This window comes from Etheostoma spectabile, chromosome 19 (genome assembly GCF_008692095.1).
Source record: "Etheostoma spectabile isolate EspeVRDwgs_2016 chromosome 19, UIUC_Espe_1.0, whole genome shotgun sequence".
Lineage (NCBI taxonomy): Eukaryota > Metazoa > Chordata > Actinopteri > Perciformes > Percidae > Etheostoma > Etheostoma spectabile.
This window is the reverse complement of record NC_045751.1, coordinates 6707914-6725227: the sequence shown is the minus strand read 5'-3', so window position 1 is coordinate 6725227 and position 17314 is coordinate 6707914. Positions and strand designations below refer to the sequence as shown.

Here is a 17314-nt window from a genome sequence, read left to right as displayed (position 1 = left end):
TTAGGGACAGACGAGGACACGAGGTCCTCATTTTGTGGAGGACGGTGAACGCCTCCAGCTTCACAGGGAAGCGCAATGCAGTGAATGGATACGAGTAAGTAAATGTATATCTCATCTTCTTATTTATATCTGTGGACCTATATTTACATTGCTAGCTACATCAAAATTGTATTTTCGTTAGGGCGTACCTTGAAAGTCGAGGGCTGCAGGTAGGGTTACCCCCGTTTTCTCAAGAAAAAGGGGGAAAACCTCAAACAGAAATACAAGGTTGGTTAACTGTGAAAATCATTGTGAGTTAATCAGCCCCATGTCTGGGAACATTCAATTTTAGTTGAGAAAAAATGTAGTTGACGTTTGAAATTAAACTGTAGTGTGTTTCCGTTGTCTGTAGGATCTGAAGTGCCCCAGATCTGGGGTCAGCACTGAGGGGGTGAGGCAACCGCTGCGTCCTGGAAGTGGTATTCTTGATGGATGAGGCAATTGGGGGCAGGCCGTCAGTTACACCGCCTGTCCTCATTGCCTCATTGCCAGGACGTGGCGGTTGTCGAGCCCCCTCATTGGTGACCCCAGAGAGGGACCTAGCCACGGCCTGTGCCACATCCACTCCAAACCGGAGGAGGTGGATGTCGCACAGGCCCTCAAAGACCTCCAAGAAAAGGATGACAGTTTGAAGGGAATGCGAATATGGAGGAAAGGCAAGAGAGAGAGGAGGAGAGGCGGCCCGGGAGGCAGTGGAGAGAGAGGAAGCAAGAGATGAGAGAGAGGAGAGGCGGCATCGGAGGCAGTGGAGAGAGAGGAACGGCATTTAAAGAAATAAGGGAGAGGGATGACAGGAGAGAGAGGGGGTGAGGGAGAGAGAGGAGAGACAGGGAGGTAGTAATGAGGGAGGAGCGTTTTTTGTCTGTGCTCGAAAGACTTGTAAATAAATAAATAATAACTATCTGATCTGTCTGTTATTACTGTTGCTAATAACTAATCTATATGGTGTATTACAGTTGGTCGGCAGCTGAATAGTATTGATGTCAGCCATGGTACACAACCTACTTCCTCATTGCTCACACGGGGAAATGTGTATATACAGTACAGCAAATCTTTTATATCATTACATTTAAATGAAAACACATGCATTTGGATTGCTTAAATGTTTTTTTAAACAGATTATAATACACAAATGAACACGAACAGCAGAACAACAATATAATTACAATAATCACATTTAGGCATAATTATGGTCAGGCACCAGGCACATCATGGCCATCCTCTGCCTGTCCTCTGCTCCACAGATGGCCCTTGAGGAGCTGGTTGAGGATGGTCCTCTGCGTCTCCCTCCACATCAGCTTCTGGCTCCAGCAGGTCCCCATTGGTCAGGCAGATGTTGTGCAGGACTGTGCAGCAGGCAATGACCTCCGGTACATAGAGGACATCCACCTCCAGCGCCTTCAAAAATATGGACCTCCATCTGGTCTTCAGGATGGCAAATGCCCTCTCCACAACACACCTCGCTCTAGACAGGTGACTGTTGAAGCGGACCTGGAGGTGTTGTGGACAGGCTGCCTAAAGGGCGTCATGAGGCGATGGGTTGCCTGAGGCAGGGGTAGCTACCATCCCCGATGAGGCAGAAACCAGGAGGAGGGTACCTGTGCTGGTAGTACAGGGGGCTGTTTTTTAAAACCCTCGCATCATGAGCTGACCCAGGGAAACAATAAAAACATCAATGAACTTTGCTGTGTGGTCACACACAGCCTGAAACTGAACAGAATGAAAAATCTTCCTGTTCAAGTAACAGGCTGCGTCCTCTGCTGGGGGGGTCACACGGACGTGGCAGCCGTCGATGCTGCCCCAACCCTGTGGAAGGCTGCCGACCGGCCAGCCGCGCAAATCCTGCTCCAATATGAGGAAAGTCCTCCTCTGTCGGAAGACGGACAACCTGGGGGAGGAGAGAGAGGACCTTCCTGCTGGTCTTGTGGACAGCGCGATGCACAGTGGTCCGTGGCATGGCAAAGGCCCTGGATACCACGCGGTAGGATGTACCGCTGGCCAGCCAAAAGAGGAAGACCAGGGCCTCAATGACGGGTCCCCAGCCATGGTCAGACCCCGTGCCGAGGATGGCCATAAGGGCGTGGAAGGATCCCCGAGAGAGTCGGAAGTCCACCCTCATGTTGCTCTCCCCGTCAAAATACAGCGCCAGCAATGGCACCGTGTGGTTGACCTGGCAGTACTGCCTGGGGTCTGGAGCCTGGAGAAGTAACGCAGGACCGTCTTTTAAAATAAAACTGGACTGAATGTGTTAAATGTTATCTGTTTTTACTCTTGTATTGTCACTGTAATTAATAGATATAGTTAAGTCATTTATCAAGTCACTAGTTCCAGCTTCGAAAATGTGAAATCCACACAGGGGAAATATCTGTACTACAGCAGCTTAAAGCAAATACATCAGTATAACAAGTAGAAAAAATTGAATTATTATTATAATAATGATGGTAATAAAACATTTATTCTTTAAGTTAACACGTCAGTTGGACATAATTTTAAGTACTCCACTTTTGCTGAAATAACTCATAATGGCTAGTTTTTGGTGTTTTTTATAAATTATTAAGAGCAAAAGTATGAATATCAACATACTGTATATTTTCTGTTAAAAGCAGGCGGATGATACGACGGCGGCGTCGCAATCCTCTCATTCTCGCAAAAAACAGAGGGCAGATACAAGCAACAATAACCACAATCACATTCATCTTGATGAACAAAGCAGAAGTGTATTTTTCGCGGGCGACAGTAGGTGGCGGGAATGCTCTCTTTCTGGGTGCAATTCGCAATTTCACAGAAGAAGAAGGAGGAGGAATGAGCTGTTGGATCGTCATTTCCGGTAAGTACATCAAGAAGTGCGCGACACTCTCAGTAAAATTTTACGCACTATCCAAGTAAGTACGTAGTGTACGAAGTGCACTTCCGTTAGTGCACTAGGGAAGTGCGCGATTTGGAACACACTATATGTGTAATGCTTTTGCTCTTTACCAGAGGTGGGTAGTAACGAGTTACATTTACTCCGTTACATTTACTTGAGTAAGTTTTAGAAAAAAATGTACTTCCAGGAGTAGTTTAAATCACTATACTTTTACTTGTACTTGAGTAGATTTGGAGGAGAGAAGGGCTACAATGAGCTCGTTACTTTTCTTTTTACCTCTTTGGTATTCTACGCGTCATTGTTTTTACCCCCGCGTACGCCTCATTTTAATGTTTTATTTTGACAGAGACTTCTGCTAAAGGCTCTACCACGTGACTGTGTTTCACCATCAAACGTAGTTGTGCAGTTTCGTCATGTTTCGTCATACTCAATCTCATCGGCGGGACTTTGGCTGTCTATAGGCGCCGGGACAGGTTAGCTTCAGTACGGTCGGAGCAAAATTAAAATGTCAGAGTCAACCGTCGGCAATGCAGACACAGAAGAGGAGGAACACCCTGGCCTCATATAGAAAGTATGTTTACCGTAGTGAAATTGAAAAACAGCAGCAACATTATGCGGTGTCTTCTCTGTCTACCACGACAAACGGAAATTTAACGAAACATGTAAATGTAAATGTGCTGTATTTATATAGCGCTTTTCCAGTCTTAACAACTGCTCAAAGCGCTCTTACATCTACAGGAAACATTCACCATTCACACACATTCATACACTGTGGCCGGGGCTGCCGTACAAGGTGCCACCTGCTCATCAGATAAACACTCACACACATTCACACTCCGATGCGCCCCACATGTAGCGGTGAGTTTCTTAAATTCGTTTTTTTGCTGTGGATAGGCGAATGTTTGTCTTTTAGGTTACTTTTTTTTTTTTTGCTTATATATAGCTATTTACCTATATCCATCCATCCAAATTTGATGTAATAGCTAAGTCTCTTTTAATATTAGAAGTGCCGGGATTCCATAACTACTAGCTAAAATTGCCGTGAGCGGTCATTTTGACCGCCACATTTCAAACTCTAATCTCTCAAGATAAATACCTAATTGTAATATTAATGCAGGTATTGTAACGACAAGTTTTGAAAACGAAATAACACCAAAATGTACAATTTAACGTTTAATTATACACTTAAGTAGCCCACGCGTTTCAATAATTCATATCATGGCTTAGTAAAACGTAATTATTTTATAGGCTGCATTCATATCGGAAAATATTATATGGAAATTCATTCAACATAAGTTCATAACAGGCAAATCACACCAAAAAGTATCTTATTCTTATTTGTCCTGCTCGGACCATGCTCCACTGCCTTTTTTTCCTCCATTAACTCCGCTCTCAGCTCCTCTGCATTGCTGCATGTACATCTTTCGGACAATTTCACTGCTGGTGAACTCCTTGGAGAGGATGTGTGCAATGATTCAAGCCAGTTCGAGGATGTATAAAATTATATGAACACGTAGGCAGCCACCGGCCATCTAGCTCCGTGTACCGCGTCTATCACAGAGCGAGCCCCCGGCGCTGCCTTCTGATTCAGAACAGAGTCCATTCACGGCATATTTATTGTGGTAGCCAGCGTTACCGACTCTGGCTTTGCCTTTGGCCCATTGCTGATGCCCACAGTTGTTACCATAGACAGTTAAAGTTACTTGTTACTCGAGACCGCTTATGACGTTTCTCCGACAGAGACGCTGATAGTTACTAAGCAACCAATATGCAAAAGCTCGAAATAATAAAACAATACAATACTGTGGAAATCTGAGCAGTCAGTATGATTATGTATGGCCAAAATAGGTAAAAGCTATTTTATTTTACTTGCCTATTGTGTAATGTCATGTGTATAAAACCATTTTAAATGAAAATATAGACTCTTTTAGAAAAGTCAGGTACCAGCAGGATTGTATTTTTGTATTTTTTTTCTCCCTGTAACCTCAGATATTTTTTTTATCCACAGAGGATTCATCCAACAAACTGTCTGAGTACACAAACTTACTGGAGAACCACAGAAAATGCAAGTCCTCCTCTTCCAGTGATACTCCTGTGAAAAATGCAAAAATCACAGCCTTTTCTGCCCAGGGGGGGTAACACAAGCAAAGCTTGACAAGCTGGTACTAAACTTTGTATGTGAGGCCAACCAACCATTTTCTGTGGTTGAGACACCATCCTTCAAGACTTTGATTAAAACCTTGCAACCTCATACAGTATGATGATAAGGAAAACGTTATGCACAAGAATACAAGAAGCTGCAAAACACAAGAAGAGCATAATCATCAAAAAGCTGAGTGCTGTGAACTCTGTTGCTACCACAACAGACTGCTGGTCTGCCAGACAACGTAGCTACTTAGGTGTCACCTGTCACTGGATAGACAACCATCACTGGAGAGGCACTCCGCTGCATTGGCTTGTAGACCTGTCAAAGGCTCGCATACGTTTGATGTCCTTGCTGCTGCATTAGAGGAAATACATTCTGAGTACCACATAGGGAAAAAGTAACCAGGACAACAACAGACAGTGGCTCAAACTTCCTGAAGGCCTTTCGATTATATGGTGAGGAGAAAGAGGAGGAAGCCACCAATGTACAAGAGGAGAGTGACTCCACCCTTGATGATGCAACAGAAGATCAGAGTGAGTCAGAGGTGGAGTATCAAGATGTGTCTGCTATTCTGGATGACACACAGGCCTTGAGTACCAACTTCCAAGGCATCAAAAGTGTGCATGCCATCTACTCAATCTCATATCCACAGTTGATGCCACTGCAGGAGAAGCTACAAACGAAACCTACAGAGGCTGTCTCGGTCTGCTTTTGCAAAATGTCATGCTCTTTGGAATAAAACCAGCAGGTCCACCATGGCCCATGAAGCAGTGGAACGTGAATGCAAGCTGCAGTTTCTCCGACCCAATCAGACACGCTGGAGCTCCCTGTTCCTTGCTGTAGAAAGGATTGTGCGCATTCATCGAGAGCAAGGAGAACAAGCAATTCGCAATGTCTGGACAGCATTAAAGATAAAGATGTAAGTTGACAAAATTTATATTTTCTTTTTAAAGAATAATACAAATAATATACCTGGCTGATTAATGGGTTGTCTCAAGTTTTCTTTGGATACTGATTTATTTTGTTTTTATTTATTTGTGTATTTAACATGTACAATGCATAATAGACATTGGAACAGAAGTAGCTATAAGTTATCTTTTATTGTTACATCTATCTTTTATGTTCAATCCAGTTGAAATGGGGTTTCTAGTCGGGTATGCTGCTGTGATGAAGCCTGTTGCCATGGCCCTTAATATCCTCCAAGGGGAATCATCTGTGCATGGGCCTCCTGCTGCCAACACTTTACCAGTTGTCGGACATGCTGAAGAGGTTGGAGTCAACTTGCAAAATGTGTACACCTCTTGTTAACGCCCTCCAGCAAGGGATCCAGAAACGGTTTGGAGACGTCATGAAAGAACCTGAGCTGCGGCAGCAATACTCCTACCAAGATTCAGAAATCCTGGACCACAAAGGAGAACATCTTAAAAGCTGGTAGATATACTTGTTTATCACTTGAAATGTGAACCAGTAGACATTGACCTATATAAATCTGTAAAATGTTACTGTCATTTAAGATTACAGCTTGTCGGTAACAAACCACAGGGTGGCAATAAGCTCAGTTAGCTTTTAAAGTCAAACACCATCAGCTTGACAGCCTATACAGTAGAAGGATATGAATAATGTGCAGACCTACATTTAAAAAAAATAATTATCTTGTCACAGGCCTTGACTACATCAGAAGTCACCTTGACGCCGACTTGGATGATGTCACCAGTACAAACAGCAGCCTCTCTGATGAAGACGACTTCTTTGCATCCATGGAGTTAGGAAAATCACAAGTAGGAAAGCTGGAGAGGTACCTTTCATGTCTGTCCCCTGCAGGTATGGATCTACTCCACACCTTTCCTCACATCAAGAAGCTATCACTCAAAGTCAACACAGGTCTCCCTGCATCTGCAGCGTAAGAGACTTTTCAGTCATGCAGGACTCCTGTTCACTGCTTAACGATCACAGCTTCACAGCAAAAACCTTGAGAGCCAACTACTGTTGAAGCTTAATAATCACATAACTGTGATTTGTTTTGGTGAAATTGTACACACACACACACACACACACACACCACAGTCACTCTTCGGTGTCTGGCAGTGCTAGTGTTAAATATGCCGTTTCAAGCATGCTGATAAAAACTGAGGGTGCTCTCATCCTTAAATCTCTAAAAATGATTGTAAACTTTGTTAAGAGTTTAAGATCAAATGCTACAACAAAGCCACAGAGGAGATTGGGTGCTGTAATTATTGATAGAAAAAGTTGTTGTTGTTTTTGTTTTGTTTTAAAGTTGCGCCACTCACACCGAAAGCCTGCTTGACAGTTTGAGAGTATGGGCTGCCTTGTTCTAGTTCTGCGTACAGAGACTGGTAAAAAAGTATAAAGGTTTGGACATTTGTGTTACTTCTGCTTATTTATTTCTTATTTCTTATTATTTTATTGATTTTATTTTAAGAACTTGAATTTACCTTATTTTAAATTAAGCTTTTGTAATTCATTTATTTTATTTTATTGATTGGATGAACTTTAATTTTTCCATAAAGACTATTATTTTGTGTTTTTGTCTGATTGATGCTTTTGTTACAAAATAAATCAGACGTTAATCAACACTTACTCACTACTTGAGTAGTTTTTTGCCGAGCACTTTTTTACTCTTACTCAAGTAATATTTGAATGACTACTTTACTTTTACTTGAGTCATATTATTCGGAAGTAAGTAACAGTACTTTTACTTGAGTAAAATTTTTGGCTACTCTATCCACATCTGCTCTTTGCCTCAAAATATAATGAATTGAACACACATGATTAATATAATGCACTACGTGAATATAATTATGAGCAACATGATATGAATACATTTTATTCCAACACAGGATGTCAGCTAACTCCTTACCCCCAGACTGATAAGGATGCTTGTGTACAAAATCCAGCAAGCATTAACTGACATGTGCCAGGCCTAGTGACACTCATTAGTTTTTTCAAGACAAGCCCGGGCCCTGTGTGTACAATTCTTCCTCAATTTATGTTGTGAATAGAAAAAGAACGGCGAATAAGCACTTAACTGCCAACTTAACAAATTTAGCATCCATTCCTTGTCAGCTACAGCCTGTCCCAAAAAATTTAAACACACTAACACTATCTTTACTAAACATCAGGTCTTTGGCATGAAATCATTTTTAATCAATGATTTTATATTGATCACAATCTACATTTATGTTTTTAACTGAAACCTGGTTAGACCATAACAACAATGCTGCTGTTCTCATCAAGTCAGCTCCCCATAACTTCAGTTATATGAGCGAGAATAGAGCGAATAGAAAAGGAGGTGGAGTCGCCATTTTGTTTAACGTCTCATTCCACTGTACGGAAATATGCTATGGAAATTTTGCTTCTTTTGAATATGTGGCTCTTTAGTTAAGGTCTTCCCACGAGCAATGTTTCTAAATATCTACAGACCACCTAAATATTGTGCAACCTTCATTGATGATGTCACTGAACTGCTGTCTATAATCTGCATTAACTTTGATTGTGTAATCATTGTGTGGGATTTTAACATTCATGTTGACACCCCCCAGGACAGAGGGACCAAAGAACTGTGTTGTGTTTTCGACAACTATGGACTGAATCAGCATGTGACGGAGCCCACGCACAATAAGGGGCACACTCTGGACTTGACTGTCTCCAAGTTTCTGAATGCTTCCGAGGTTGTGGTGACTAACAATGCTTTTCTTCAGCGGCACTATCTCTGTGCCCAAAAGTGTCCAAACAATGATAATCAGAAAAAAAGTATATCACTGACAACACCAGTGAAACATTTATTCAGCTTTTCTCCTCTCTGGGCTCTCTGGGCTCTCAGTCACTGAGCTCGTAGATCATTTCAACTGTAAAATTAAAAATGTTATTGATGCCATTGCTCCCATTAAGGTCAAAGTTGTCTCTGGTAAGAAAATATCTCCATGGAGAAATGTCCCACTGTTGAGAACAGAAAAAAGAGAGTGTAGTAAAGCTGAACGAAGGTGGCGAAAAGAGATCTCCTGGTCAATTATAACACCTATAAAGAGAGACTTTGTATTTATAATTTGGAATTGAGGAATGCAAGAAGGTCCTTCTTCTCTGACATTATCTATTGAAACAATAATATTTCGCATGCTTTGTTTGCCACTGTCGATAGGATAACAAACACTCCAGTACCAGTAGCATCTGAACTTTTACCTACCAAGGCCTGCAATGAGTTTAATTCCTTCTTCAAAGACAAAATTCAGATTGGACAAACAGTAAGTGCCTCCATATCAAGTACAGGATATGTGTTGTCACTGTGTTCAAGCAAAACTAGTTCCAATATGACAGAATTTCATACAACCGACAAAGACAGAAATCTTAGTGTAGTCATGGACTCTGACCTGAATTTTAACAGCCAGCCAACTTAACATTCTAGAATAGCAGCTTACATTTCTAAAATGGCATTTTACCATTCTAGAATAACAATGTAATCTTTTAGATATGTAAGTAACATTTTAGGACCACAACTTATAAAATTTGTAAAATGTCAAACTATTGTTCTTGAATTGCAACTTAACATTCTAGAATGGCAGCTTAACATTCTAGAACTGGTCTGGTGACAATGCCTGTTGTTCCAGAACTGAGACTTAACATTCCAGAACTGCAGCTTAAAATGGCACCTTAACATTCTAGAACTTAGCCTAACATTCTAGAATTCCAAGGACATCTAGAACTTTAACCTAACTTCTGGAACTGCAGCTTAACATTCTAGAACTGCAAGTAATATTCTGGAACTGTTACATTTCAGAATTTTAGTACATTTTAGAACCGCAACTCAAATCTTAAGAAGTGCCTGGCTAGCTCCCGGTAGAGCATGGGATCTATCTCAGGGTCGTGGTTCGAGCCCCCGTTGGGCGGTTGTGTTTTAGAGAGTGGGAATCCGTGAGTTCTGCATAGTATCAGGTGGCTGTATTGGGGAAGATCATGTCGATTGCAAAATTAGCACTTCCATCCCAGTGTAAAAATACCTGTTATTTACAGACTAAAATGTGCCTGCATTCTACGATCATGGCATGTGCTGACATCTGTTCCTCAGATCATACGAAAGTGGTGACAATGCCTGTTGTTGTTCCAGAACTGAGACTTAACATTCCAGAACTGAAAGTTAACTTTCTAGAACCTAACATTCTAGATCGACCGCTTAACATTCTAGAAATTAAACCTAACATTCGAGAACTACAAAATAACATTGTAGAACTGTAAGTAACATTTTAGTACTTAACTCTTAAAATTCTAAAACTAAACTATTGTTCCAGAACTGCAGCTTAACATTCTTGAACTTAAACCTAATATTCTACAACTGCATATTAACTTTGTAGGACTGAAACTAACATCCTACAACAACAAAATATCATTGCAGAACTATAAGTAACATTTTAGGACCTAACTCTTAAAATTCTAAAACTACTCTATTGTTCTAAACTGCAATTAACATTCAGAACTGCAGTTTAACATTCTAGAATTGCCACTTTACATTATAAAACTGCAGCTTACCATTCTAGAACTAAAATGTAACTTTTTAGAACTGTAAGTAACAGTTTAGGACCACAACTTATAAAATGTTTAAAACTTCAACCTATTGTTCTTGAATTGCAATTTAACATTCTAGAATGGCCAGTAACATTCTAGAACTGCAACTTACCATTCTAGAACTACAATGTAACCTTTTAGAAGTGTAATGAATTAACATTCTTGAACTTCAACTAACATTCTAGAACTGCATACTGACATTCGAGAACTTAAAACTAACTTATAAAAGTTCTAAAACTTCAACCTATTGTTCTTGAATTGTAACTTGTCATTTTAGAATGGAAGCTTAACTTTCTAGAACTGCAGCCTAACATTCTAGAACTTACATCCAACATTGTAGAACTGCAGCTTAACATTCTAGAACTTAGAGCTAACATTCAAGAATGGCACCTTAACTTCTAGAACTTCAGCCTAACATTCTAGAATTGCCAAGTGACATTCTAGAACTTTAACCTAACTTTCTGGAACTGCAGCTTAACATTCTAGAACTGCCAAGTAATATTCTGGAACTGTTACATTCAGAAATTTTAAGTAACATTTTAGAACCGCAACTCAATCTTAAGAAGTGCCTGGCTAGCTCAGTCGGTAGAGCATGAGACTCTTAATCTCAGGGTCGTGGGTTCGAGCCCCACGTTGGGCGGTTGTGTTTTAGAGAGTGGGAATCCGTGAGTTCTGCATAGTATCAGGTGGCTGTATTGGGGAAGATCAGCTGTCGATTGCAAAATTAGCACTTCCATCCCAGTGTAAAAATACCTGTTATTTACCAGACTAAAATGTGCCTGCATTCTACGATCATGGCATGTGCTGACATCCTGTTCCTCAGATCATACGAAAGTCTGGTGACAATGCCTGTTGTTGTTCCAGAACTGAGACTTAACATTCCAGAACTGAAAGTTAACTTTCTAGAACCTAACATTCTAGATCGACCGCTTAACATTCTAGAAATTAAACCTAACATTCGAGAACTACAAAATAACATTGTAGAACTGTAAGTACATTTTAGTACTATAACTCTTAAAATTCTAAAACTACAACCTATTGTTCCAGAACTGCAGCTTAACATTCTTGAACTTAAACCTAATATTCTACAACTGCATATTAACTTTGTAGGACTGAAACCTAACATCCTACAACAACAAAATATCATTGCAGAACTATAAGTAACATTTAGGACCATAACTCTTAAAATTCTAAAACTACATCCTATTGTTCTATAACTGCAACTTAACATTTCAGAACTGCAGTTTAACATTCTAGAATTGCCACTTTACATTATAAAACTGCAGCTTACCATTCTAGAACTAAAATGTAACTTTTAGAACTGTAAGTAACAGTTTAGGACCACAACTTATAAAATGTTTAAAACTTCAACCTATTGTTCTTGAATTGCAATTTAACATTCTAGAATGGCAGCTTAACATTCTAGAACTGCAACTTCCATTCTAGAACTACAATGTAACCTTTTAGAACTGTAAGCAACATTTTAGGACCGCAACTTAAAAGAATTCTAAAACTTCAACCTATTGTTCTGGAATTGGAACTTAACATTCTAGAATGGCAGCTTAACTTTCTAAAACTTAAACCTAACATTCTAGAAATACAGCTTAACATTCGAGAACTTTGTCCTAACATTCTAGATTGGCAGTTTAATATTCTAGGACTTTGACCTAACATTCTAGATCGACAGCTTAATATTCTAGAACTTTGACCTAAGAATCTAGATTGACAGCTTAACATTCTTGAACTTCAACCTAATATTCTAGAACTGCATATTAACATTCTCAAACTCAAACCTAACATTCTACAACCACAACATGACATTGTAGAACTGTTAACAACATTTTGGCACCATAATTCTTAAAATTCTTGAAACTACATCCTATTGTTCTAGAACTGCAACTTAACATTTCAGAACTGCCGTTTAACATTCTAGAATTGCAACTTAACATTCTATAAGTGCAGCTTCCCATTCTAGAACTACAATGTAACCTTTTAGAAGTGTAATGAATTAACATTCTTGAACTTCAACCTAACATTCTAGAACTGCATACTGACATTCGAGAACTTAAACCTAACATTATAAAAGTTCTAAAACTTCAACCTATTGTTCTTGAATTGTAACTTGTCATTTTAGAATGGAAGCTTAACTTTCTAGAACTGCAGCCTAACATTCTAGAACTTACATCCAACATTGTAGAACTGCAGCTTAACATTCTAGAACTTAGAGCTAACATTCAAGAATGGCACCTTAACATTCTAGAACTTCAGCCTAACATTCTAGAATTGCCAAGTGACATTCTAGAACTTTAACCTAACTTTCTGGAACTGCAGCTTAACATTCTAGAACTGCCAAGTAATATTCTGGAACTGTTACATTTCAGAAATTTTAAGTAACATTTTAGAACCGCAACTCAAATCTTAAGAAGTGCCTGGCTAGCTCAGTCGGTAGAGCATGAGACTCTTAATCTCAGGGTCGTGGGTTCGAGCCCCACGTTGGGCGGTTGTGTTTTAGAGAGTGGGAATCCGTGAGTTCTGCATAGTATCAGGTGGCTGTATTGGGGAAGATCAGCTGTCGATTGCAAAATTAGCACTTCCATCCCAGTGTAAAAATACCTGTTATTTACCAGACTAAAATGTGCCTGCATTCTACGATCATGGCATGTGCTGACATCCTGTTCCTCAGATCATACGAAAGTCTGGTGACAATGCCTGTTGTTGTTCCAGAACTGAGACTTAACATTCCAGAACTGAAAGTTAACTTTCTAGAACCTAACATTCTAGATCGACCGCTTAACATTCTAGAAATTAAACCTAACATTCGAGAACTACAAAATAACATTGTAGAACTGTAAGTAACATTTTAGTACTATAACTCTTAAAATTCTAAAACTACAACCTATTGTTCCAGAACTGCAGCTTAACATTCTTGAACTTAAACCTAATATTCTACAACTGCATATTAACTTTGTAGGACTGAAACCTAACATCCTACAACAACAAAATATCATTGCAGAACTATAAGTAACATTTTAGGACCATAACTCTTAAAATTCTAAAACTACATCCTATTGTTCTATAACTGCAACTTAACATTTCAGAACTGCAGTTTAACATTCTAGAATTGCCACTTTACATTATAAAACTGCAGCTTACCATTCTAGAACTAAAATGTAACTTTTTAGAACTGTAAGTAACAGTTTAGGACCACAACTTATAAATGTTTAAAACTTCAACCTATTGTTCTTGAATTGCAATTTAACATTCTAGAATGGCAGCTTAACATTCTAGAACTGCAACTTACCATTCTAGAACTACAATGTAACCTTTTAGAACTGTAAGCAACATTTTAGGACCGCAACTTAAAAGAATTCTAAAACTTCAACCTATTGTTCTGGAATTGGAACTTAACATTCTAGAATGGCAGCTTAACTTTCTAAAACTTAAACCTAACATTCTAGAAATACAGCTTAACATTCGAGAACTTTGTCCTAACATTCTAGATTGGCAGTTTAATATTCTAGGACTTTGACCTAACATTCTAGATCGACAGCTTAATATTCTAGAACTTTGACCTAAGAATCTAGATTGATAGCTTACATTCTTGAACTTCAACCTAATAATCTAGAACTGCATATTAACATTCTCAAACTCAAACCTAACATTCTACAACCACAACATGACATTGTAGAACTGTTAACAACATTTGGCACCATAATTCTTAAAATTCTTGAAACTACATCCTATGTTCTAGAACTGCAACTTAACATTTCAGAACTGCCGTTTAACATTCTAGAATTGCAACTTAACATTCTATAAGTGCAGCTTCCCATTCTAGAACTACAATGTAACCTTTTAGAAGTGTAATGAATTAACATTCTTGAACTTCAACCTAACATTCTAGAACTGCATACTGACATTCGAGAACTTAAACCTAACATTATAAAAGGACTAAAACTTCAACCTATTGTTCTTGAATTGTAACTTATCATTTTAGAATGGAAGCTTAACTTTCTAAAACTGCAGCCTAACATTCTAGAACTTACATCCAACATTCTAGAACTGCAGCTTAACATTCTAGAACTTAGAGCTAACATTCAAGAATGGCACCTTAACATTCTAGAACTTCAGCCTAACATTCTAGAATTGCCAAGTGACATTCTAGAACTTTAACCTAACTTTCTGGAACTGCAGCTTAACATTCTAGAACTGCCAATATTCTGGAACTGTTACATTTCAGAAATTTTAAGTAACATTTTAGAACCGCAACTCAAATCTTAAGAAGTGCCTGGCTAGCTCAGTCGGTAGAGCATGAGACTCTTAATCTCAGGGTCGTGGGTTCGAGCCCCACGTTGGGCGGTTGTGTTTTAGAGAGTGGGAATCCGTGAGTTCTGCATAGTATCAGGTGGCTGTATTGGGGAAGATCAGCTGTCGATTGCAAAATTAGCACTTCCATCCCAGTGTAAAAATGCCTGTTATTTACCAGACTAAAATGTGCCTGCATTCTACGATCATGGCATGTGCTGACATCCTGTTCCTCAGATCATACGAAAGTCTGGTGACAATGCCTGTTGTTGTTCCAGAACTGAGACTTAACATTCCAGAACTGAAAGTTAACTTTCTAGAACCTAACATTCTAGATCGACCGCTTAACATTCTAGAAATTAAACCTAACATTCGAGAACTACAAAATAACATTGTAGAACTGTAAGTAACATTTTAGTACTATAACTCTTAAAATTCTAAAACTACAACCTATTGTTCCAGAACTGCAGCTTAACATTCTTGAACTTAAACCTAATATTCTACAACTGCATATTAACTTTGTAGGACTGAAACCTAACATCCTACAACAACAAAATATCATTGCAGAACTATAAGTAACATTTTAGGACCATAACTCTTAAAATTCTAAAACTACATCCTATTGTTCTATAACTGCAACTTAACATTTCAGAACTGCAGTTTAACATTCTAGAATTGCCACTTTACATTATAAAACTTCAGCTTACAGTTCTAGAACTAAAATGTAACTTTTTAGAACTGTAAGTAACAGTTTAGGACCACAACTTATAAAATGTTTAAAACTTCAACCTATTGTTCTTGAATTGCAATTTAACATTCTAGAATGGCAGCTTAACATTCTAGAACTGCAACTTACCATTCTAGAACTACAATGGAGTGTTCTTCTAGACACACTTTGAACCGCTCATCCAGAATTGGGTCGCGGGGGCAGCAGCTCCAGTAGGGGACCCCAAAATTCCCTTTCCTGAGCCACATCAACCAGCTCCGAGGCGTTCCCAGGCCAGGTTGGAGATATAATCTCTCCATCTAGTCCTGAGTCTTCCCCAAGGCCTCCTCCCAGCTGGATGTGCCTGGAACACCTCCCTAGGGAGGCGCCCAGGAGGTATCCTTACCAGATGCCAGGACTACCTCAACTGGCTCCTTTCGACGTGAAGGAGCAGCAGCTCTACTCCGAGCTCCTCTCGGATGACTGAGTTTCTCACCCTATCTCTAAGGGAGATGCCAGCCACCCTCCTGAGGAAACCCATTTCAGCCGCTTGTACCCTGGATCTCGTTCTTTCGGTCATGGCCCAGCCTTCATGACCATAGGTGAAGGTAGGAACGAAAATTGCCCGGTAGATCGAGAGCTTTGCCTTCTAGCTCAGCTCCCTTTTCGTCACAACAGTGCAATAAACAGAATGTAATACCACACCGGCTGGTTCGATTCTCCGACCAATCTTACGCTCCATGGTCCTCTCACTCGCGAAGACACCGAGGTCCTTAAACGCCTTCACTTGGGGTAAGGACTCACTCCCTACCTGAAGAAAGCACTTCATCGGTTTCCTGCTGAGAACCTTGGCCTCAGATTTAGAGGCGCTGATCCTCATCCCAGCCGCTTCACACTCGAACCAATCCAGTGAGTGCTGAAGGTCACAGACCGATGAGTCCATCAGGACCACATGATATGCAAAAAGCAGCAATGAGATCCTGAGCCCACCAATCTGCAACCCCTCCCCGCCCCAACTACGCCTTGACATCCTGTCCATAAATACTACAAACAGGATTGGTGACAAAGCGCAGCCTTGGCAGAGGCCAACCCTCACCTGGAACAAGTCTGACTTACTGCCGAGTTCCTGGACACAGCTCTCGCTTTGGTCATACAGAGATTGGATGGCCCTGAGAAGGGACCCCGTCACCCCATACTCCCGCAGCACCTCCCACAGTTTCTCCTAGGGGACCCGGTCATACGCCTTCTCCAGATCCACAAAACACATGTAGACTGGTTGGGCATACTCACAGGCTCCCTCCAGGATCCTTGCAAGAGTAAAGATCTGATCCGTTGTTCCACGACCAGGGCGGAATCCGCATTGTTCCTCCTCAAACCGAGATTCAACTATCGGCCGAACCATCCTCTCCAGGACCTTGGAGTAGACTGTACAAGGGAGGCTGAGAATTGTGATACCCCTGTAATTGGCAGACACCCTCTGGTCCCCCTTATTGAAGAGGGAAACCTCTTCAATAAGGGAGAGGCCACTCCTTAGGCACTGTTCCAGACTTCCACGCAATGTTGAAGAGGCGTGTCAACCAAGACAGCCCCTCCACACCCAGAGCTTTCAGCATTTCTGGACAGATCTCATCAATCCCTGGGGCTTTGATGCTGTGGAGTTTTTTGACTACCTCAGCGTCCT

The 17314-nt window shown here is 40.3% G+C and overlaps 3 non-coding genes across 3 annotated transcripts; all 3 read left to right on the top strand.

Annotated features, from left to right (window-relative positions):
• The first annotated feature begins 11192 nt into the window (after positions 1-11192).
• On the top strand, positions 11193-11265 carry trnak-cuu (transfer RNA lysine (anticodon CUU)). Its single transcript has one exon. It is a non-coding gene; the product is annotated as a tRNA-Lys (tRNA).
• A 1787-nt stretch (positions 11266-13052) lies between these two features.
• trnak-cuu (transfer RNA lysine (anticodon CUU)) lies at positions 13053-13125 on the top strand. Its single transcript has one exon. It is a non-coding gene; the product is annotated as a tRNA-Lys (tRNA).
• A 1783-nt stretch (positions 13126-14908) lies between these two features.
• On the top strand, positions 14909-14981 carry trnak-cuu (transfer RNA lysine (anticodon CUU)). The gene has a single exon. It is a non-coding gene; the product is annotated as a tRNA-Lys (tRNA).
• The last annotated feature ends 2333 nt before the right edge of the window (positions 14982-17314 follow it).